The sequence below is a fragment of the Lithobates pipiens genome, unplaced genomic scaffold (genome assembly GCF_037356315.1).
Source record: "Lithobates pipiens isolate NorthernLeopardFrog02 unplaced genomic scaffold, aLitPip1_a1.2 Scaffold_16, whole genome shotgun sequence".
Classification (NCBI taxonomy): Eukaryota; Metazoa; Chordata; class Amphibia; order Anura; family Ranidae; genus Lithobates; species Lithobates pipiens.
The window spans coordinates 5,299,064-5,326,920 of record NW_027507748.1 but is presented as its reverse complement, the minus strand read 5'-3'; positions in this window follow the sequence as shown (position 1 = coordinate 5,326,920).

Genomic DNA, 27,857 nt, shown 5'->3' with positions numbered 1-27,857 from the left:
ATCCTGATGTGAAACACTGACAGAAAACCTGAGGCAGAACACTATGACAGCAACCCTGGGGCAGAAACGCTATGACTAAAATCCAGGAACAGAAAATGCTATGACAGAAATCCAGGGGCAGAAAAACGCTAAGACAGAAGTCCTGGGGCAGAATGCTAAGACAGGAATCCCGGGGCAGGACGCTATGACAGGAATCCCGGGGCAGTACGCTATGCCAGGAATCCAGGGGCAGAACGCTATGCCAGGAATCCAGGGGCAGAACGCTATGCCAGGAATCCAGGGGCAGAACGCTATGCCAGGAATCCAGGGGAAGAACGCTATGACAGGAACCCGGGCCAGAAACACTATGACAGAACGCTAACCGAAAATGCTGGACAGAACGCTATGACAGAAATGCTGGACAGAACGCTATGACAGAAATGCTGGACAGAACGCTATGACGGAAATGCTGGACAGAACGCTATGACGGAAAACACTATGACAGAAAAAGGCTATGACAGAAAACACTATGACAGAAAAAGGCTATGACAGAAAACACTATGACAGAAAACCGTTATGACAGAAAAACACTATGACAGAAAACACTATGACAGAAAACACTATGACAGAAAACACTATGACAGAAAAACGCTATGACAGAAAAAACTATGACAGAAAACACTATGACAGAAAACCGCTATGACAGAAAACCGCTATGACAGAAAAATACTATGACAGAAAACGCTATGACAGGAAATGCTATGACAGAAAACCGCTATGACAGAAAACCGCTATGACAGAAAACACTATGACCAAAAAAGGCTATGACAGAAAACCACTATGACAGAAAACCGCTATGACAGAAAAACACTATGACAGAAAACACTATGACAGAAAACACTATGACAGAAAACCGCTATGACAGAAAACGCTATGACAGAAAACACTATGACAGAAAACCGCTATGACAGGAAAAAATGCTGGACAGAACGCTATGACAAAAATACTAGACAGAACGCTTTGACAGAAATGCTGGACAGAACACTATGACGGAAATGCTGGACAGAACGAACGCTATGACGGAAATGCTGGACAGAACGCTATGACGGAAATACTGGACAGAACGCTATGACAGAAAACCACTATGACAGAAAACACTATGACAGAAAAAGTCTATGACAGAAAACACTATGACAGAAAACACTATGACAGAAAAACGCTATGACAGAAAAACACTATGACAGAAAAACGCTATGACAGAAAACGCTATGACAGAAAACACTATGACAGAAAACACTATGACAGAAAACCGCTATGACAGAAAAAACGCTATGACAGAAAACACTATGACAGAAAACACTATGACAGAAAACACTATGACAGAAAACGCAAAATGCCATGATGAAAACGTCATGACAGAAACGCTGAAAATGAATGCTGATGCAGAAACGTAGAGACAGAAATCCAGGGGCAGAACGCAATGACAGCAAAACCAAGACTGAAACGCTGAGGCATAAATGCAACGCCAGAAATCCTGGGGCAGAAACGCTATAACAGAAAATCTTAGACAGCGAAGCAACAGCAGAATCTTGGCCGGAAATGCAATGAAAAAAAACACGCTGAGACTGAACGCTGAGGCAGAAATGCAAAGACAGAAATCCTGGGGTAGAAATGCTATGACCAAAATGCTAAGACTGAATGCCATGCCAGAACATCGAGACTGAACGCCGAGCTTGAATTACTGAGACTGACGCCGAGCCAGAAAAAAGCTGGAGCAGAACACTATGACAGAAATGCTGGACAGAACGCTATGACGGAAATGCTGGGACAGAACGCTATGACAGAAATGCTGGAAAAAACGCTATGACAGAAATGCTGGAAAGAACGCTTTGACAGAAATGCTGGAAAGAACGCTATGACAGAAATGCTGGAAAGAACGCTAGGACAGAAATGCTGGACAGAATGCTATGACAGAAATGCTGGACAGAACGCTATGACGGAAATGCTGGACAGAACGCTATGACGGAAATGCTGGACAGAACGCTATGACGGAAATGCTGGACAGAATGCTATGACGGAAATGCTGGGCAGAACGCTATGACAGAAATGCTGGACAGAACGCTATGACGGAAATGCTGGACAGAACGCTATGACAGAAAACACTATGACAGAAAACCGCTATGACAGAAAAACGCTATGACAGAAAACAATATGACAGAAAAACGCTATGACAGAAGAACACTATGACAGAAATGCTGGACAGAACGCTATGACGGAAATGCTGGGACAGAACGCTATGACAGAAATGCTGGAAAGAACGCTATGACAGAAATGCTGGAAAGAACGCTATGACAGAAATGCTGGAAAGAATGCTATGACAGAAATGCTGGACAGAACGCTATGACAGAAATGCTGGACAGAACGCTATGACAGAAATGCTGGACAGAAATGCTGGACAGAATGCTATGACAGAAATGCTGGACAGAAGGCTATGACGGAAATGCTGGACAGAACGCTATGACGGAAATGCTGGACAGAACGCTATGACGGAAATGCTGGACAGAACGCTATGACAGAAATGCTGGACAGAACGCTATGACGGAAATGCTGGGCAGAACGCTATGACAGAAATGCTGGACAGAACGCTATGACGGAAATGCTGGACAGAACGCTATGACAGAAATGCTGGAAAGAACGCTATGACAGAAATGCTGGAAAGAACGCTATGACAGAAATGCTGGAAAGAACGCTATGACAGAAATGCTGGAAAGAACGCTAGGACAGAAATGCTGGACAGAATGCTATAACAGAAATGCTGGACAGAACGCTATGACGGAAATGCTGGACAGAACGCTATGACGGAAATGCTGGACAGAACGCTATGACGGAAATGCTGGACAGAATGCTATGACGGAAATGCTGGGCAGAACGCTATGACAGAAATGCTGGACAGAACGCTATGACGGAAATGCTGGACAGAACGCTATGACAGAAAACACTATGACAGAAAACCGCTATGACAGAAAAACGCTATGACAGAAAACAATATGACAGAAAAACGCTATGACAGAAGAACACTATGACAGAAATGCAGGACAGAACGCTATGACGGAAATGCTGGGACAGAACGCTATGACAGAAATGCTGGAAAGAACGCTATGACAGAAATGCTGGAAAGAACGCTATGACAGAAATGCTGGAAAGAATGCTATGACAGAAATGCTGGACAGAACGCTATGACAGAAATGCTGGACAGAACGCTATGACAGAAATGCTGGACAGAAATGCTGGACAGAATGCTATGACAGAAATGCTGGACAGAAGGCTATGACGGAAATGCTGGACAGAACGCTATGACGGAAATGCTGGACAGAACGCTATGACGGAAATGCTGGACAGAACGCTATGACGGAAATGCTGGACAGAACGCTATGACAGAAAACACTATGACAGAAAACCGCTATGACAGAAAAACGCTATGACAGAAAAACGCTATGACAGAAAAACACGATGACAGAAAACACGATGACAGAAAACACGATGACAGAAAACCCTATGACAAAAAAACGCTATGACAGAAAACACTATGACAGAAAAACGCTATGACAGAAAAATGCTATGACAGAAAACGCTATGACAGAAAACACTATGACAGAAAACACTGACAGAAAACTGCTATGACAGAAAAAATGCTATGACAGAAAACACTATGACAGAAAACGCAAGATGCCATGATGAAAACGCCATAACAGAAACGCTGAAAATGAATGCTGATGCAGAAACGTAGAGACAGAAATCCAGGGGCAGAACGCAATGACAGCAAAACCAAGACTGAAACACTGAGGCATAAATGCAATGCCAGAAATCCTGGGGCAGAAACACTATAACAGAAAATCTGAGGCAGCGAAGCAACATCAGAATCTTGGCCGGAAATGCAATGACCGAAAACACGCTGAGACTGAACGCTGAGGCAGAAATGCAAAGACAGAAATCCTGGGGCAGAAATGCTATGACCGAAATGCTAAGACTGAATGCCGTGCCAGAACATCGAGACTGAACGCCGAGCCTGAATTACTGAGACTGACGCCGAGCCAGAAAAAAGCTGGGGCAGAACACTATGACAAAAAAGCACACAATGACAGAAAAGCTGGGGCAGAACACTATAACAGAAATACTGGGGTAGAGACGCAAAGACAGAAATGCTTGGGCAGAATGCTATGACAGAAATGCTGGGCATCATGCTGGGGAAGACCCCTGTGACAGAAATGCTGGGGCGGACCACTGTGACAGAATCCTGGTGTGAAACACTGACAGAAAACCTGGGGCAGAACACTATGACAGCAACCCTGGGGCAGAAACGCTATGACCAAAATCCAGGAACAGAAAATGCTATGACAGAAATCCAGGGGCAGAAAAACGCTAAGACAGAAGTCCGCGGGCACAATGCTAAGACAGACATGCCGGGCAGAACACTATGACAGGAATCCCAGGGCAGGACGCTATGACAGGAATCCCGGGGCAGAACGCTATGACAGGAATCCCGGGGCAGAACGCTATGCCAGGAATCCAGGGGCAGAACGCTGTGCCAGGAATCCAGGGGCAGAACGCTATGCCAGGAATCCAGGGGAAGAACGCTATGACAGGAACCCCGGGTCAGAAACACTATGACAGAACGCTAACCGAAAATGCTGGACAGAACGCTATGACGGAAATGCTGGAACAGAACGCTATGACAGAAATGCTGGACAGAACGCTATGACGGAAACGCTGGACAGAACGCTATGACAGAAAACACTATGACAGAAAAAGGCTATGACAGAAAACACTATGACAGAAAAAGGCTATGACAGAAAACACTATGACAGAAAACCGCTATGACAGAAAAACACTATGACAGAAAACACTATGACAGAAAACCGCTATGACAGAAAAAACTATGACAGAAAACGCTATGACAGAAAACACTATGACAGAAAACCGCTATGACAGAAAACACTATGACAGAAAACCGCTATGACAGAAAAACACTATGACAGAAAAACACTATGACAGAAAAACACTATGACAGAAAAAGGCTATGACAGAAAACACTATGACAGAAAACCGCTATGACAGAAAAACACTATGACAGAAAACGCTATGACAGAAAACACTATGACAGAAAACCGCTATGACAGAAAACACTATGACAGAAAACCGCTATGACAGAAAAACACTATGACAGAAAAACACTATGACAGAAAAACACTATGACAGAAAAACACTATGACAGAAAACACTATGACAGAAAACACTATGACAGAAAACACTATGACAGAAAACACTATGACAGAAAACGCTATGAGAGAAAACTGCTATGACAGAAACCCGCTATGACAGAAAACACTATGACAGAAAACACTATGACAGAAAACCGCTATGACAGAAAACGCTATGACAGAAAACGCTATGACAGAAAACACTATGACAGAAAACCGCTATGACAGGAAAAAATGCTGGACAGAACGCTATGACAAAAATACTAGACAGAACGCTTTGACAGAAATGCTGGACAGAACGAACGCTATGACGGAAATGCTGGACAGAACACTATGACAGAAAACACTATGACAGAAAACCACTATGACAGAAAAAGTCTATGACAGAAAACCGCTATGACAGAAAACGCTATGACAGAAAACACTATGACAGAAAACACTATGACAGAAAACCGCTATGACAGAAAACCGCTATGACAGAAAACACTATGACAGAAAACACTGACAGAAAACCGCTATGACAGGAAAAAATGCTGGACAGAACGCTATGACAGAAATGCTGGACAGAATGCTATGACAGAAATGCTGGACAGAACGCTATGACAGACATGCTGGACAGAACGCTATGACAGAAATGCTGGACAGAACGCTATGACCGAAATGTTGGACAGAACGCTATGACAGAAAACACTATGACAGAAAAAGGCTATGACAGAAAACAATATGACAGAAAAAGGCTATGACAGAAAACACTATGACAGAAAACCGCTATGACAGAAAAACACTATGACAGAAAACACTATGACAGAAAACACTATGACAGAAAAAACTATGACAGAAAACGCTATGACAGAAAACACTATGACAGAAAACCGCTATGACAGAAAAACACTATGACATGAAAACGCTATGACAGAAAAAACTATGACAGAAAACGCTATGACAGAAAACACTATGACAGAAAACCGCTATGACAGAAACCGCTATGACAGAAAACCGCTATGACAGAAAAACACTATGACAGAAAAAGGCTATGACAGAAAAAGGCTATGACAGAAAACCACTATGACAGAAAACCGCTATGACAGAAAAACACTATGACAGAAAACACAATGACAGAAAACGCTATGACAGAAAACACTATGACAGAAAACGCTATGACAGAAAACCGCTATGACAGAAAACCGCTATGACAGAAAACACTATGACAGAAAACACTATGACAGAAAACCGCTATGACAGAAAACGCTATGACAGAAAACGCTATGACAGAAAACACTATGACAGAAAACACTATGACAGAAAACCGCTATGACAGGAAAAAATGCTGGACAGAACGCTATGACAAAAATACTAGACAGAACGCTTTGACAGAAATGCTGGACAGAACACTATGACGGAAATGCTGGACAGAACGAACGCTATGACGGAAATGCTGGACAGAGCGCTATGACGGAAATACTGGACAGAACGCTATGACAGAAAACACTATGACAGAAAAAGTCTATGACAGAAAACACTATGACAGAAAAACGCTATGACAGAAAACACTATGACAGAAAACCGCTATGACAGAAAACACTATGACAGAAAACACTGACAGAAAACCGCTATGACAGGAAAAATGCTGGACAGAATGCTATGACAGAAATGCTGGACAGAACGCTATGACAGAAATGCTGGACAGAACGTTATGACAGAAATGCTGGACAGAACGCTATGACAGAAATGCTGGACAGAACGCTATGACGGAAATGCTGGACAGAACGCTATGACAGAAAACACTATGACAGAAAAAGGCTATGACAGAAAACACTATGACAGAAAAAGGCTATGACAGAAAACACTATGACAGAAAACCGCTATGACAGAAAAACACTATGACAGAAAACACTATGACAGAAAACATTATGACAGAAAACACTATGACAGAAAACCGCTATGACAGAAAACCGCTATGACAGAAAACACTATGACAGAAAAACGCTAAGACAGAAAAACGCTAAGACAGAAAAACGCTATGACAGAAAACGCTATGACAGAAAATGCTATGACAGAAAACACTATGACAGAAAACCGCTATGACAGAAAACGGCTATGACAGAAAATGCTATGACAGAAAACGCTATGACAGAAAACCGCTATGACAGAAAACACTATGACAGAAAACACTATGACAGAAAACACTATGACAGAAAACCGCTATGACAGAAAACACTATGACAGAAAAACGCTAAGACAGAAAAACGCTATGACAGAAAACGCTATGACAGAAAATGCTATGACAGAAAACACTATGACAGAAAACCGCTATGACAGAAAACGGCTATGACAGAAAATGCTATGACAGAAAATGCTATGACAGAAAACCGCTATGACAGAAAACCGCTATGACAGAAACCGCTATGACAGAAAACCGCTATGACAGAAAACGCTATGACAGAAAACACTATGACAGAAAACACTATGACAGAAAACACTATGACAGAAAACCGCTATGACAGAAAATGCTATGACAGAAAACACTATGACAGAAAACACTGACAGAAAACCGCTATGGCAGGAAAAAATGCTGGACAGAACGCTATGACAAAAATACTGGACAGAACGCTATGACGGAAATGCTGGACAGAACGCTATGACAGAAAACACTATGACAGAAAACCACTATGACAGAAAACACTATGACAGAAAAAGTCTATGACAGAAAAAGTCTATGACAGAAAAAGTCTATGACAGAAAACACTATGACAGAAAAACGCTATGACAGAAAACACTATGACAGAAAACCGCTATGACAGAAAACCGCTATGACAGAAAACCGCTATGACAGAAAATGTTATGACAGAAAACACTATGACAGAAAACACTGACAGAAAACCGCTATGACAGGAAAAAATGCTGGACAGAACGCTATGACAGAAATGCTGGACAGAACGCTATGACAGAAATGCTGGACAGAACGCTATGACAGAAATGCTGGACAGAACGCTATGACAGAAATGCTGGACAGAACGCTATGACAGAAATGCTGGACAGAACGCTATGACGGAAATGCTGGACAAAACGCTATGACAGAAAACACTATGACAGAAAACACTGACAGAAAACCGCTATGACAGGAAAAAATGCTGGACAGAACGCTAAGACAGAAATGCTGGACAGAACGCTAAGACAGAAATGCTGGACAGAACGCTATGACAGAAATGCTGGACAGAACGCTATGACAGAAATGCTGGACAGAACGCTATGACGGAAATGCTGGACAGAACGCTATGACGGAAATGCTGGACAGAACGCTATGACAGAAAACACTATGACAGAAAACCACTATGACAGAAAAAGGCTATGACAGAAAACACTATGACAGAAAACCACTATGACAGAAAAAGGCTATGACAGAAAACACTATGACAGAAAACACTATGACAGAAAAACGCTATGACAGAAAACACTATGACAGAAAACACTATGACAGAAAACCGCTATGACAGAAAACCGCTATGACAGAAAACGCTATGACAGAAAACACTATGACAGAAAACACTGACAGAAAACCGCTATGAAAGGAAAAAATGCTGGACAGAACGCTATGACAGAAATACTGGACAGAACGCTATGACAGAAATGCTGGACAGAACGCTATGACAGAAATGCTGGACAGAACGCTATGATGGAAATGCTTGACAGAACGCTATGACAGAAAACACTATGACAGAAAAAGGCTATGACAGAAAACACTATGACAGAAAAAGGCTATGACAGAAAAAGGCTATGACAGAAAAAGGCTATGACAGAAAACACTATGACAGAAAAAGGCTATGACAGAAAACACTATGACAGAAAACACTATGACAGAAAACCGCTATGACAGAAAACACTATGACAGAAAACACTGACAGAAAACCGCTATGACAGGAAAAAATGCTGGACAGAACGCTATGACAGAAATGCTGGACAGAATGCTATGACAGAAATGCTGGACAGAACGCTATGACAGACATGCTGGACAGAACGCTATGACAGAAATGCTGGACAGAACGCTATGACGGAAATGTTGGACAGAACGCTATGACAGAAAACACTATGACAGAAAAAGGCTATGACAGAAAACAATATGACAGAAAAAGGCTATGACAGAAAACACTATGACAGAAAACCGCTATGACAGAAAAACACTATGACAGAAAACACTATGACAGAAAACACTATGACAGAAAAAACTATGACAGAAAACGCTATGACAGAAAACACTATGACAGAAAACCGCTATGACAGAAAAACACTATGACATGAAAACGCTATGACAGAAAAAACTATGACAGAAAACGCTATGACAGAAAACACTATGACAGAAAACCGCTATGACAGAAACCGCTATGACAGAAAACCGCTATGACAGAAAAACACTATGACAGAAAACGCTATGACAGGAAATGCTATGACAGAAAACCGCTATGACAGAAAACACTATGACAGAAAAAGGCTATGACAGAAAAAGGCTATGACAGAAAACCACTATGACAGAAAACCGCTATGACAGAAAAACACTATGACAGAAAACACAATGACAGAAAACGCTATGACAGAAAACACTATGACAGAAAATGCTATGACAGAAAACCGCTATGACAGAAAACCGCTATGACAGAAAACACTATGACAGAAAACACTATGACAGAAAACCGCTATGACAGAAAACGCTATGACAGAAAACGCTATGACAGAAAACACTATGACAGAAAACACTATGACAGAAAACCGCTATGACAGGAAAAAATGCTGGACAGAACGCTATGACAAAAATACTAGACAGAACGCTTTGACAGAAATGCTGGACAGAACACTATGACGGAAATGCTGGACAGAACGAACGCTATGACGGAAATGCTGGACAGAACGCTATGAGGGAAATACTGGACAGAACGCTATGACAGAAAACACTATGACAGAAAAAGTCTATGACAGAAAACACTATGACAGAAAAACGCTATGACAGAAAACACTATGACAGAAAACCGCTATGACAGAAAACACTATGACAGAAAACACTGACAGAAAACCGCTATGACAGGAAAAATGCTGGACAGAACGCTATGACAGAAATGCTGGACAGAACGCTATGACAGAAATGCTGGACAGAACGCTATGACAGAAATGCTGGACAGAACGCTATGACAGAAATGCTGGACAGAACGCTATGACGGAAATGCTGGACAGAACGCTATGACAGAAAACACTATGACAGAAAAAGGCTATGACAGAAAACACTATGACAGAAAAAGGCTATGACAGAAAACACTATGACAGAAAACCGCTATGACAGAAAAACACTATGACAGAAAACACTATGACAGAAAACATTATGACAGAAAACACTATGACAGAAAACCGCTATGACAGAAAACCGCTATGACAGAAAACACTATGACAGAAAAACGCTAAGACAGAAAAACGCTAAGACAGAAAAACGCTATGACAGAAAACGCTATGACAGAAAATGCTATGACAGAAAACACTATGACAGAAAACCGCTATGACAGAAAACGGCTATGACAGAAAATGCTATGACAGAAAACGCTATGACAGAAAACCGCTATGACAGAAAACACTATGACAGAAAACACTATGACAGAAAACCGCTATGACAGAAAACACTATGACAGAAAAACGCTAAGACAGAAAAACGCTAAGACAGAAAAACGCTATGACAGAAAACGCTATGACAGAAAATGCTATGACAGAAAACACTATGACAGAAAACGGCTATGACAGAAAACGGCTATGACAGAAAATGCTATGACAGAAAACGCTATGACAGAAAACCGCTATGACAGAAAACCGCTATGACAGAAACCGCTATGACAGAAAACCGCTATGACAGAAAACGCTATGACAGAAAACACTATGACAGAAAACACTATGACAGAAAACCGCTATGACAGAAAATGCTATGACAGAAAACACTATGACAGAAAACACTGACAGAAAACCGCTATGGCAGGAAAAAATGCTGGACAGAACGCTATGACAAAAATACTGGACAGAACGCTATGACAGAAATGCTGGACAGAACGCTATGACAGAAAACACTATGACAGAAAACCACTATGACAGAAAACACTATGACAGAAAAAGTCTATGACAGAAAAAGTCTATGACAGAAAAAGACTATCACAGAAAACACTATGACAGAAAAACGCTATGACAGAAAACACTATGACAGAAAACCGCTATGACAGAAAACCGCTATGACAGAAAATGTTATGACAGAAAACACTATGACAGAAAACACTGACAGAAAACCGCTATGACAGGAAAAAATGCTGGACAGAACGCTATGACAGAAATGCTGGACAGAACGCTATGACAGAAATGCTGGACAGAACGCTATGACAGAAATGCTGGACAGAACGCTATGACAGAAATGCTGGACAGAACGCTATGACAGAAATGCTGGACAGAACGCTATGACGGAAATGCTGGACAAAACGCTATGACAGAAAACACTATGACAGAAAACACTGACAGAAAACCGCTATGACAGGAAAAAATGCTGGACAGAACGCTATGACAGAAATGCTGGACAGAACGCTAAGACAGAAATGCTGGACAGAACGCTATGACAGAAATGCTGGACAGAACGCTATGACAGAAATGCTGGACAGAACGCTATGACGGAAATGCTGGACAGAACGCTATGACAGAAAACATTATGACAGAAAAAGGCTATGACAGAAAACACTATGACAGAAAAAGGCTATGACAGAAAACACTATGACAGAAAACCGCTATGACAGAAAAACACTATGACAGAAAAACACTATGACAGAAAAACACTATGACAGAAAACACTACTACAGAAAACATTATGACAGAAAACACTATGACAGAAAACACTACTACAGAAAACATTATGACAGAAAACCGCTATGACAGAAAACCGCTATGACAGAAAACACTATGACAGAAAAACGCTATGACAGAAAAACGCTATGACAGAAAACGCTATGACAGAAAATGCTATGACAGAAAACACTATGACAGAAAAAAGCTATGACAGAAAACCGCTATGACAGAAAACCGCTATGACAGAAAACTCTATGACAGAAAACACTATGACAGAAAACCGCTATGACAGAAAACCGCTATGACAGAAAACGCTATGACAGAAAACACTATGACAGAAAACACTATGACAGAAAACCGCTATGACAGAAAATGCTATGACAGAAAACACTATGACAGAAAACGCTGACAGAAAACCGCTATGACAGGAAAAAATGCTGGACAGAACGCTATGACAAAAATACTGGACAGAACGCTATGACAGAAATGCTGGACAGAACGCTATGACGGAAATGCTGGACAGAACGCTATGACGGAAATGCTGGACAGAACGCTATGACAGAAAACACTATGACAGAAAACCACTATGACAGAAAAAGGCTATGACAGAAAACACTATGACAGAAAACCGCTATGACAGAAAACCGCTATGACAGAAAACGCTATGACAGAAAACACTATGACAGAAAACACTATGACAGAAAACCGCTATGACAGAAAATGCTATGACAGAAAACACTATGACAGAAAACACTGACAGAAAACCGCTATGACAGGAAAAAATGCTGGACAGAACGCTATGACAAAAATACTGGACAGAACGCTATGACAGAAATGCTGGACAGAACGCTATGACGGAAATGCTGGACAGAACGCTATGACGGAAATGCTGGACAGAACGCTATGACAGAAAACACTATGACAGAAAACCACTATGACAGAAAAAGGCTATGACAGAAAACACTATGACAGAAAACCACTATGACAGAAAAAGGCTATGACAGAAAACACTATGACAGAAAACACTATAACAGAAAAACGCTATGACAGAAAACACTATGACAGAAAACACTATGACAGAAAACCGCTATGACAGAAAACCGCTATGACAGAAAACGCTATGACAGAAAACACTATGACAGAAAACACTGACAGAAAACCGCTATGAAAGGAAAAAATGCTGGACAGAACGCTATGACAGAAATGCTGGACAGAACGCTATGACAGAAATGCTGGACAGAACGCTATGACAGAAATGCTGGACAGAACGCTATGATGGAAATGCTTGACAGAACGCTATGACAGAAAACACTATGACAGAAAAAGGCTATGACAGAAAACACTATGACAGAAAAAGGCTATGACAGAAAAAGGCTATGACAGAAAACACTATGACAGAAAAAGGCTATGACAGAAAACACTATGACAGAAAACACTATGACAGAAAACCGCTATGACAGAAAAACACTATGACAGAAAAACGCTATGACAGAAAAACGCTATGACAGAAAAACGCTATGACAGAAAACACTATGACAGAAAACACTATGACAGAAAACACTATGACAGAAAACCGCTATGACAGAAAACCGCTATGACAGAAAACGCTATGACAGAAAACACTATGACAGAAAACACTGACAGAAAAAGGCTATGACAGAAAACACTATGACAGAAAACCGCTATGACAGAAAAACACTATGACAGAAAAACGCTATGACAGAAAAACGCTATGACAGAAAAACGCTATGACAGAACACACTATGACAGAAAACACTATGACAAAAAACACTATGACAGAAAACACTATGACAGAAAACACTATGACAGAAAACACTATGACAGAAAACCGCTATGACAGAAAACACTATGACAGAAAACACTGACAGAAAACCGCTATGACAGGAAAAAATGCTGGACAGAACGCTATGACAGAAATGCTGGACAGAATGCTATGACAGAAATGCTGGACAGAACGCTATGACAGACATGCTGGACAGAACGCTATGACAGAAATGCTGGACAGAACGCTATGACGGAAATGTTGGACAGAACGCTATGACAGAAAACACTATGACAGAAAAAGGCTATGACAGAAAACAATATGACAGAAAAAGGCTATGACAGAAAACACTATGACAGAAAACCGCTATGACAGAAAAACACTATGACAGAAAACACTATGACAGAAAACACTATGACAGAAAAAACTATGACAGAAAACGCTATGACAGAAAACACTATGACAGAAAACCGCTATGACAGAAAAACACTATGACATGAAAACGCTATGACAGAAAAAACTATGACAGAAAACGCTATGACAGAAAACACTATGACAGAAAACCGCTATGACAGAAACCGCTATGACAGAAAACCGCTATGACAGAAAAACACTATGACAGAAAACGCTATGACAGGAAATGCTATGACAGAAAACCGCTATGACAGAAAACACTATGACAGAAAAAGGCTATGACAGAAAAAGGCTATGACAGAAAACCACTATGACAGAAAACCGCTATGACAGAAAAACACTATGACAGAAAACACAATGACAGAAAACGCTATGACAGAAAACACTATGACAGAAAACGCTATGACAGAAAACCGCTATGACAGAAAACACTATGACAGAAAACACTATGACAGAAAACCGCTATGACAGAAAACGCTATGACAGAAAACGCTATGACAGAAAACACTATGACAGAAAACACTATGACAGAAAACCGCTATGACAGGAAAAAATGCTGGACAGAACGCTATGACAAAAATACTAGACAGAACGCTTTGACAGAAATGCTGGACAGAACACTATGACGGAAATGCTGGACAGAACGAACGCTATGACGGAAATGCTGGACAGAACGCTATGACGGAAATACTGGACAGAACGCTATGACAGAAAACACTATGACAGAAAAAGTCTATGACAGAAAACACTATGACAGAAAAACGCTATGACAGAAAACACTATGACAGAAAACCGCTATGACAGAAAACACTATGACAGAAAACACTGACAGAAAACCGCTATGACAGGAAAAATGCTGGACAGAACGCTATGACAGAAATGCTGGACAGAACGCTATGACAGAAATGCTGGACAGAACGCTATGACAGAAATGCTGGACAGAACGCTATGACAGAAATGCTGGACAGAACGCTATGACGGAAATGCTGGACAGAACGCTATGACAGAAAACACTATGACAGAAAAAGGCTATGACAGAAAACACTATGACAGAAAAAGGCTATGACAGAAAACACTATGACAGAAAACCGCTATGACAGAAAAACACTATGACAGAAAACACTATGACAGAAAACATTATGACAGAAAACACTATGACAGAAAACCGCTATGACAGAAAACCGCTATGACAGAAAACACTATGACAGAAAAACGCTAAGACAGAAAAACGCTAAGACAGAAAAACGCTATGACAGAAAACGCTATGACAGAAAATGCTATGACAGAAAACACTATGACAGAAAACCGCTATGACAGAAAACGGCTATGACAGAAAATGCTATGACAGAAAACGCTATGACAGAAAACCGCTATGACAGAAAACACTATGACAGAAAACACTATGACAGAAAACCGCTATGACAGAAAACACTATGACAGAAAAACGCTAAGACAGAAAAACGCTAAGACAGAAAAACGCTATGACAGAAAACGCTATGACAGAAAATGCTATGACAGAAAACACTATGACAGAAAACCGCTATGACAGAAAACGGCTATGACAGAAAATGCTATGACAGAAAACGCTATGACAGAAAACCGCTATGACAGAAAACCGCTATGACAGAAACCGCTATGACAGAAAACCGCTATGACAGAAAACGCTATGACAGAAAACACTATGACAGAAAACACTATGACAGAAAACACTATGACAGAAAACCGCTATGACAGAAAATGCTATGACAGAAAACACTATGACAGAAAACACTGACAGAAAACCGCTATGGCAGGAAAAAATGCTGGACAGAACGCTATGACAAAAATACTGGACAGAACGCTATGACGGAAATGCTGGACAGAACGCTATGACAGAAAACACTATGACAGAAAACCACTATGACAGAAAACACTATGACAGAAAAAGTCTATGACAGAAAAAGTCTATGACAGAAAAAGTCTATGACAGAAAACACTATGACAGAAAAACGCTATGACAGAAAACACTATGACAGAAAACCGCTATGACAGAAAACCGCTATGACAGAAAATGTTATGACAGAAAACACTATGACAGAAAACACTGACAGAAAACCGCTATGACAGGAAAAAATGCTGGACAGAACGCTATGACAGAAATGCTGGACAGAACGCTATGACAGAAATGCTGGACAGAACGCTATGACAGAAATGCTGGACAGAACGCTATGACAGAAATGCTGGACAGAACGCTATGACGGAAATGCTGGACAAAACGCTATGACAGAAAACACTATGACAGAAAACACTGACAGAAAACCGCTATGACAGGAAAAAATGCTGGACAGAACGCTATGACAGAAATGCTGGACAGAACGCTAAGACAGAAATGCTGGACAGAACGCTATGACAGAAATGCTGGACAGAACGCTATGACAGAAATGCTGGACAGAACGCTATGACGGAAATGCTGGACAGAACGCTATGACAGAAAACATTATGACAGAAAAAGGCTATGACAGAAAAAACTATGACAGAAAAAGGCTATGACAGAAAACACTATGACAGAAAACCACTATGACAGAAAAACACTATGACAGAAAAACACTATGACAGAAAAACACTATGACAGAAAACACTACGACAGAAAACATTATGACAGAAAACACTATGACAGAAAACCGCTATGACAGAAAACCGCTATGACAGAAAACACTATGACAGAAAAACGCTATGACAGAAAAACGCTATGACAGAAAACGCTATGACAGAAAATGCTATGACAGAAAACACTATGACAGAAAAAAGCTATGACAGAAAACCGCTATGACAGAAAACCGCTATGACAGAAAACCGCTATGACAGAAAACTCTATGACAGAAAACACTATGACAGAAAACCGCTATGACAGAAAACCGCTATGACAGAAAACGCTATGACAGAAAACACTATGACAGAAAACACTATGACAGAAAACACTATGACAGAAAACCGCTATGACAGGAAATGCTATGACAGAAAACACTATGACAGAAAACGCTGACAGAAAACCGCTATGACAGGAAAAAATGCTGGACAGAACGCTATGACAAAAATACTGGACAGAACGCTATGACAGAAATGCTGGACAGAACGCTATGACGGAAATGCTGGACAGAACGCTATGACGGAAATGCTGGACAGAACGCTATGACAGAAAACACTATGACAGAAAACCACTATGACAGAAAAAGGCTATGACAGAAAACACTATGACAGAAAACCGCTATGACAGAAAACCGCTATGACAGAAAACGCTATGACAGAAAACACTATGACAGAAAACACTATGACAGAAAACCGCTATGACAGAAAATGCTATGACAGAAAACACTATGACAGAAAACACTGACAGAAAACCGCTATGACAGGAAAAAATGCTGGACAGAACGCTATGACAAAAATACTGGACAGAACGCTATGACAGAAATGCTGGACAGAACGCTATGACGGAAATGCTGGACAGAACGCTATGACGGAAATGCTGGACAGAACGCTATGACAGAAAACACTATGACAGAAAACCACTATGACAGAAAAAGGCTATGACAGAAAACACTATGACAGAAAACCACTATGACAGAAAAAGGCTATGACAGAAAACACTATGACAGAAAACACTATGACAGAAAAACGCTATGACAGAAAACACTATGACAGAAAACACTATGACAGAAAACCGCTATGACAGAAAACCGCTATGACAGAAAACGCTATGACAGAAAACACTATGACAGAAAACACTGACAGAAAACCGCTATGAAAGGAAAAAATGCTGGACAGAACGCTATGACAGAAATGCTGGACAGAACGCTATGACAGAAATGCTGGACAGAACGCTATGACAGAAATGCTGGACAGAACGCTATGATGGAAATGCTTGACAGAACGCTATGACAGAAAACACTATGACAGAAAAAGGCTATGACAGAAAACACTATGACAGAAAAAGGCTATGACAGAAAAAGGCTATGACAGAAAACACTATGACAGAAAAAGGCTATGACAGAAAACACTATGACAGAAAACACTATGACAGAAAACCGCTATGACAGAAAAACACTATGACAGAAAAACGCTATGACAGAAAAACGCTATGACAGAAAAACGCTATGACAGAAAACACTATGACAGAAAACACTATGACAGAAAACACTATGACAGAAAACCGCTATGACAGAAAACCGCTATGACAGAAAACGCTATGACAGAAAACACTATGACAGAAAACACTGACAGAAAAAGGCTATGACAGAAAACACTATGACAGAAAACCGCTATGACAGAAAAACACTATGACAGAAAAACGCTATGACAGAAAAACGCTATGACAGAAAAACGCTATGACAGAACACACTATGACAGAAAACACTATGACAAAAAACACTATGACAGAAAACACTATGACAGAAAACACTATGACAGAAAACACTATGACAGAAAACCGCTATGACAGAAAACACTATGACAGAAAACACTGACAGAAAACCGCTATGACAGGAAAAAATGCTGGACAGAACGCTATGACAGAAATGCTGGACAGAATGCTATGACAGAAATGCTGGACAGAACGCTATGACAGACATGCTGGACAGAACGCTATGACAGAAATGCTGGACAGAACGCTATGACGGAAATGTTGGACAGAACGCTATGACAGAAAACACTATGACAGAAAAAGGCTATGACAGAAAACAATATGACAGAAAAAGGCTATGACAGAAAACACTATGACAGAAAACCGCTATGACAGAAAAACACTATGACAGAAAACACTATGACAGAAAACACTATGACAGAAAAAACTATGACAGAAAACGCTATGACAGAAAACACTATGACAGAAAACCGCTATGACAGAAAAACACTATGACATGAAAACGCTATGACAGAAAAAACTATGACAGAAAACGCTATGACAGAAAACACTATGACAGAAAACCGCTATGACAGAAACCGCTATGACAGAAAACCGCTATGACAGAAAAACACTATGACAGAAAACGCTATGACAGGAAATGCTATGACAGAAAACCGCTATGACAGAAAACACTATGACAGAAAAAGGCTATGACAGAAAAAGGCTATGACAGAAAACCACTATGACAGAAAACCGCTATGACAGAAAAACACTATGACAGAAAACACAATGACAGAAAACGCTATGACAGAAAACACTATGACAGAAAACGCTATGACAGAAAACCGCTATGACAGAAAACACTATGACAGAAAACACTATGACAGAAAACCGCTATGACAGAAAACGCTATGACAGAAAACGCTATGACAGAAAACACTATGACAGAAAACACTATGACAGAAAACCGCTATGACAGGAAAAAATGCTGGACAGAACGCTATGACAAAAATACTAGACAGAACGCTTTGACAGAAATGCTGGACAGAACACTATGACGGAAATGCTGGACAGAACGAACGCTATGACGGAAATGCTGGACAGAACGCTATGACGGAAATACTGGACAGAACGCTATGACAGAAAACACTATGACAGAAAAAGTCTATGACAGAAAACACTATGACAGAAAAACGCTATGACAGAAAACACTATGACAGAAAACCGCTATGACAGAAAACACTATGACAGAAAACACTGACAGAAAACCGCTATGACAGGAAAAATGCTGGACAGAACGCTATGACAGAAATGCTGGACAGAACGCTATGACAGAAATGCTGGACAGAACGCTATGACAGAAATGCTGGACAGAACGCTATGACAGAAATGCTGGACAGAACGCTATGACGGAAATGCTGGACAGAACGCTATGACAGAAAACACTATGACAGAAAAAGGCTATGACAGAAAACACTATGACAGAAAAAGGCTATGACAGAAAACACTATGACAGAAAACCGCTATGACAGAAAAACACTATGACAGAAAACACTATGACAGAAAACATTATGACAGAAAACACTATGACAGAAAACCGCTATGACAGAAAACCGCTATGACAGAAAACACTATGACAGAAAAACGCTAAGACAGAAAAACGCTAAGACAGAAAAACGCTATGACAGAAAACGCTATGACAGAAAATGCTATGACAGAAAACACTATGACAGAAAACCGCTATGATAGAAAACGGCTATGACAGAAAATGCTATGACAGAAAACGCTATGACAGAAAACCGCTATGACAGAAAACACTATGACAGAAAACACTATGACAGAAAACCGCTATGACAGAAAACACTATGACAGAAAAACGCTAAGACAGAAAAACGCTAAGACAGAAAAACGCTATGACAGAAAACGCTATGACAGAAAATGCTATGACAGAAAACACTATGACAGAAAACCGCTATGACAGAAAACGGCTATGACAGAAAATGCTATGACAGAAAACGCTATGACAGAAAACCGCTATGACAGAAAACCGCTATGACAGAAACCGCTATGACAGAAAACCGCTATGACAGAAAACGCTATGACAGAAAACACTATGACAGAAAACACTATGACAGAAAACACTATGACAGAAAACCGCTATGACAGAAAATGCTATGACAGAAAACACTATGACAGAAAACACTGACAGAAAACCGCTATGGCAGGAAAAAATGCTGGACAGAACGCTATGACAAAAATACTGGACAGAACGCTATGACGGAAATGCTGGACAGAACGCTATGACAGAAAACACTATGACAGAAAACCACTATGACAGAAAACACTATGACAGAAAAAGTCTATGACAGAAAAAGTCTATGACAGAAAAAGTCTATGACAGAAAACACTATGACAGAAAAACGCTATGACAGAAAACACTATGACAGAAAACCGCTATGACAGAAAACCGCTATGACAGAAAATGTTATGACAGAAAACACTATGACAGAAAACACTGACAGAAAACCGCTATGACAGGAAAAAATGCTGGACAGAACGCTATGACAGAAATGCTGGACAGAACGCTATGACAGAAATGCTGGACAGAACGCTATGACAGAAATGCTGGACAGAACGCTATGACAGAAATGCTGGACAGAACGCTATGACGGAAATGCTGGACAAAACGCTATGACAGAAAACACTATGACAGAAAACACTGACAGAAAACCGCTATGACAGGAAAAAATGCTGGACAGAACGCTATGACAGAAATGCTGGACAGAACGCTAAGACAGAAATGCTGGACAGAACGCTATGACAGAAATGCTGGACAGAACGCTATGACAGAAATGCTGGACAGAACGCTATGACGGAAATGCTGGACAGAACGCTATGACAGAAAACATTATGACAGAAAAAGGCTATGACAGAAAAAACTATGACAGAAAAAGGCTATGACAGAAAACACTATGACAGAAAACCGCTATGACAGAAAAACACTATGACAGAAAAACACTATGACAGAAAAACACTATGACAGAAAACACTACGACAGAAAACATTATGACAGAAAACACTATGACAGAAAACCGCTATGACAGAAAACCGCTATGACAGAAAACACTATGACAGAAAAACGCTATGACAGAAAAACGCTATGACAGAAAACGCTATGACAGAAAATGCTATGACAGAAAACACTATGACAGAAAAAAGCTATGACAGAAAACCGCCATGACAGAAAACCGCTATGACAGAAAACCGCTATGACAGAAAACTCTATGACAGAAAACACTATGACAGAAAACCGCTATGACAGAAAACCGCTATGACAGAAAACGCTATGACAGAAAACACTATGACAGAAAACACTATGACAGAAAACACTATGACAGAAAACCGCTATGACAGGAAATGCTATGACAGAAAACACTATGACAGAAAACGCTGACAGAAAACCGCTATGACAGGAAAAAATGCTGGACAGAACGCTATGACAAAAATACTGGACAGAACGCTATGACAGAAATGCTGGACAGAACGCTATGACGGAAATGCTGGACAGAACGCTATGACGGAAATGCTGGACAGAACGCTATGACAGAAAACACTATGACAGAAAACCACTATGACAGAAAAAGGCTATGACAGAAAACACTATGACAGAAAACCGCTATGACAGAAAACCGCTATGACAGAAAACGCTATGACAGAAAACACTATGACAGAAAACACTATGACAGAAAACCGCTATGACAGAAAATGCTATGACAGAAAACACTATGACAGAAAACACTGACAGAAAACCGCTATGACAGGAAAAAATGCTGGACAGAACGCTATGACAAAAATACTGGACAGAACGCTATGACAGAAATGCTGGACAGAACGCTATGACGGAAATGCTGGACAGAACGCTATGACGGAAATGCTGGACAGAACGCTATGACAGAAAACACTATGACAGAAAACCACTATGACAGAAAAAGGCTATGACAGAAAACACTATGACAGAAAACCACTATGACAGAAAAAGGCTATGACAGAAAACACTATGACAGAAAACACTATGACAGAAAAACGCTATGACAGAAAACACTATGACAGAAAACACTATGACAGAAAACCGCTATGACAGAAAACCGCTATGACAGAAAACGCTATGACAGAAAACACTATGACAGAAAACACTGACAGAAAACCGCTATGAAAGGAAAAAATGCTGGACAGAACGCTATGACAGAAATGCTGGACAGAACGCTATGACAGAAATGCTGGACAGAACGCTATGACAGAAATGCTGGACAGAACGCTATGATGGAAATGCTTGACAGAACGCTATGACAGAAAACACTATGACAGAAAAAGGCTATGACAGAAAACACTATGACAGAAAAAGGCTATGACAGAAAAAGGCTATGACAGAAAAAGGCTATGACAGAAAACACTATGACAGAAAAAGGCTATGACAGAAAACACTATGACAGAAAACCGCTATGACAGAAAAACACTATGACAGAAAAATGCTATGACAGAAAAACGCTATGACAGAAAAACGCTATGACAGAAAACACTATGACAGAAAACACTATGACAGAAAACACTATGACAGAAAACCGCTATGACAGAAAACCGCTATGACAGAAAACGCTATGACAGAAAACACTATGACAGAAAACACTGACAGAAAAAGGCTATGACAGAAAACACTATGACAGAAAACCGCTATGACAGAAAAACACTATGACAGAAAAACGCTATGACAGAAAAACGCTATGACAGAAAAACGCTATGACAGAAAACACTATGACAGAAAACACTATGACAAAAAACACTATGACAGAAAACACTATGACAGAAAACCGCTATGACAGAAAACCGCTATGACAGAAAACGCTATGACAGAAAACACTATGACAGAAAACACTGACAGAAAACCGCTATGACAGGAAAAAATGCTGGACAGAACGCTATGACAGAAATGCTGGACAGAACGCTATGACAGAAATGCTGGACAGAACGCTATGACAGAAATGCTGGACAGAACGCTATGATGGAAATGCTGGACAGAACGCTATGACAGAAAACACTATGACAGAAAAAGGCTATGACAGAAAAAGGCTATGACAGAAAAAGGCTATGACAGAAAACACTATGACAGAAAAAGGCTATGACAGAAAACACTATGACAGAAAACACTATGACAGAAAACCGCTATGACAGAAAAACACTATGACAGATAAACGCTATGCCAAAAAATCGCTATGACAGAAAAACGCTATGACAGAAAAACACTATGACAGAAAACACTATGACAGAAAAAACTATGACAGAAAACGCTATGACAGAAAACACTATGACAGAAAACCGCTATGACAGAAAAACACTATGACATGAAAACGCTATGACAGAAAAAACTATGACAGAAAACGCTATGACAGAAAACACTATGACAGAAAACCGCTATGACAGAAACCGCTATGACAGAAAACCGCTATGACAGAAAAACACTATGACAGAAAACGCTATGACAGGAAATGCTATGACAGAAAACCGCTATGACAGAAAACACTATGACAGAAAAAGGCTATGACAGAAAAAGGCTATGACAGAAAACCACTATGACAGAAAACCGCTATGACAGAAAAACACTATGACAGAAAACACAATGACAGAAAACGCTATGACAGAAAACACTATGACAGAAAACGCTATGACAGAAAACCGCTATGACAGAAAACACTATGACAGAAAACACTATGACAGAAAACCGCTATGACAGAAAACGCTATGACAGAAAACGCTATGACAGAAAACACTATGACAGAAAACACTATGACAGAAAACCGCTATGACAGGAAAAAATGCTGGACAGAACGCTATGACAAAAATACTAGACAGAACGCTTTGACAGAAATGCTGGACAGAACACTATGACGGAAATGCTGGACAGAACGAACGCTATGACGGAAATGCTGGACAGAACGCTATGACGGAAATACTGGACAGAACGCTATGACAGAAAACACTATGACAGAAAAAGTCTATGACAGAAAACACTATGACAGAAAAACGCTATGACAGAAAACACTATGACAGAAAACCGCTATGACAGAAAACACTATGACAGAAAACACTGACAGAAAACCGCTATGACAGGAAAAATGCTGGACAGAACGCTATGACAGAAATGCTGGACAGAACGCTATGACAGAAATGCTGGACAGAACGCTATGACAGAAATGCTGGACAGAACGCTATGACAGAAATGCTGGACAGAACGCTATGACGGAAATGCTGGACAGAACGCTATGACAGAAAACACTATGACAGAAAAAGGCTATGACAGAAAACACTATGACAGAAAAAGGCTATGACAGAAAACACTATGACAGAAAACCGCTATGACAGAAAAACACTATGACAGAAAACACTATGACAGAAAACATTATGACAGAAAACACTATGACAGAAAACCGCTATGACAGAAAACCGCTATGACAGAAAACACTATGACAGAAAAACGCTAAGACAGAAAAACGCTAAGACAGAAAAACGCTATGACAGAAAACGCTATGACAGAAAATGCTATGACAGAAAACACTATGACAGAAAACCGCTATGACAGAAAACGGCTATGACAGAAAATGCTATGACAGAAAACGCTATGACAGAAAACCGCTATGACAGAAAACACTATGACAGAAAACACTATGACAGAAAACCGCTATGACAGAAAACACTATGACAGAAAAACGCTAAGACAGAAAAACGCTAAGACAGAAAAACGCTATGACAGAAAACGCTATGACAGAAAATGCTATGACAGAAAACACTATGACAGAAAACCGCTATGACAGAAAACGGCTATGACAGAAAATGCTATGACAGAAAACGCTATGACAGAAAACCGCTATGACAGAAAACCGCTATGACAGAAACCGCTATGACAGAAAACCGCTATGACAGAAAACGCTATGACAGAAAACACTATGACAGAAAACACTATGACAGAAAACACTATGACAGAAAACCGCTATGACAGAAAATGCTATGACAGAAAACACTATGACAGAAAACACTGACAGAAAACCGCTATGGCAGGAAAAAATGCTGGACAGAACGCTATGACAAAAATACTGGACAGAACGCTATGACGGAAATGCTGGACAGAACGCTATGACAGAAAACACTATGACAGAAAACCACTATGACAGAAAACACTATGACAGAAAAAGTCTATGACAGAAAAAGTCTATGACAGAAAAAGTCTATGACAGAAAACACTATGACAGAAAAACGCTATGACAGAAAACACTATGACAGAAAACCGCTATGACAGAAAACCGCTATGACAGAAAATGTTATGACAGAAAACACTATGACAGAAAACACTGACAGAAAACCGCTATGACAGGAAAAAATGCTGGACAGAACGCTATGACAGAAATGCTGGACAGAACGCTATGACAGAAATGCTGGACAGAACGCTATGACAGAAATGCTGGACAGAACGCTATGACAGAAATGCTGGACAGAACGCTATGACGGAAATGCTGGACAGAACGCTATGACGGAAATGCTGGACAGAACGCTATGACAGAAAACACTATGACAGAAAACCACTATGACAGAAAAAGGCTATGACAGAAAACACTATGACAGAAAACCGCTATGACAGAAAACCGCTATGACAGAAAACGCTATGACAGAAAACACTATGACAGAAAACACTATGACAGAAAACCGCTATGACAGAAAATGCTATGACAGAAAACACTATGACAGAAAACACTGACAGAAAACCGCTATGACAGGAAAAAATGCTGGACAGAACGCTATGACAAAAATACTGGACAGAACGCTATGACAGAAATGCTGGACAGAACGCTATGACGGAAATGCTGGACAGAACGCTATGACGGAAATGCTGGACAGAACGCTATGACAGAAAACACTATGACAGAAAACCACTATGACAGAAAAAGGCTATGACAGAAAACACTATGACAGAAAACCACTATGACAGAAAAAGGCTATGACAGAAAACACTATGACAGAAAACACTATGACAGAAAAACGCTATGACAGAAAACACTATGACAGAAAACACTATGACAGAAAACCGCTATGACAGAAAACCGCTATGACAGAAAACGCTATGACAGAAAACACTATGACAGAAAACACTGACAGAAAACCGCTATGAAAGGAAAAAATGCTGGACAGAACGCTATGACAGAAATGCTGGACAGAACGCTATGACAGAAATGCTGGACAGAACGCTATGACAGAAATGCTGGACAGAACGCTATGATGGAAATGCTTGACAGAACGCTATGACAGAAAACACTATGACAGAAAAAGGCTATGACAGAAAACACTATGACAGAAAAAGGCTATGACAGAAAAAGGCTATGACAGAAAAAGGCTATGACAGAAAACACTATGACAGAAAAAGGCTATGACAGAAAACACTATGACAGAAAACCGCTATGACAGAAAAACACTATGACAGAAAAATGCTATGACAGAAAAACGCTATGACAGAAAAACGCTATGACAGAAAACACTATGACAGAAAACACTATGACAGAAAACACTATGACAGAAAACCGCTATGACAGAAAACCGCTATGACAGAAAACGCTATGACAGAAAACACTATGACAGAAAACACTGACAGAAAAAGGCTATGACAGAAAACACTATGACAGAAAACCGCTATGACAGAAAAACGCTATGACAGAAAAACGCTATGACAGAAAAACGCTATGACAGAAAACACTATGACAGAAAACACTATGACAAAAAACACTATGACAGAAAACACTATGACAGAAAACCGCTATGACAGAAAACCGCTATGACAGAAAACGCTATGACAGAAAACACTATGACAGAAAACACTGACAGAAAACCGCTATGACAGGAAAAAATGCTGGACAGAACGCTATGACAGAAATGCTGGACAGAACGCTATGACAGAAATGCTGGACAGAACGCTATGACAGAAATGCTGGACAGAACGCTATGATGGAAATGCTGGACAGAACGCTATGACAGAAAACACTATGACAGAAAAAGGCTATGACAGAAAAAGGCTATGACAGAAAAAGGCTATGACAGAAAACACTATGACAGAAAAAGGCTATGACAGAAAACACTATGACAGAAAACACTATGACAGAAA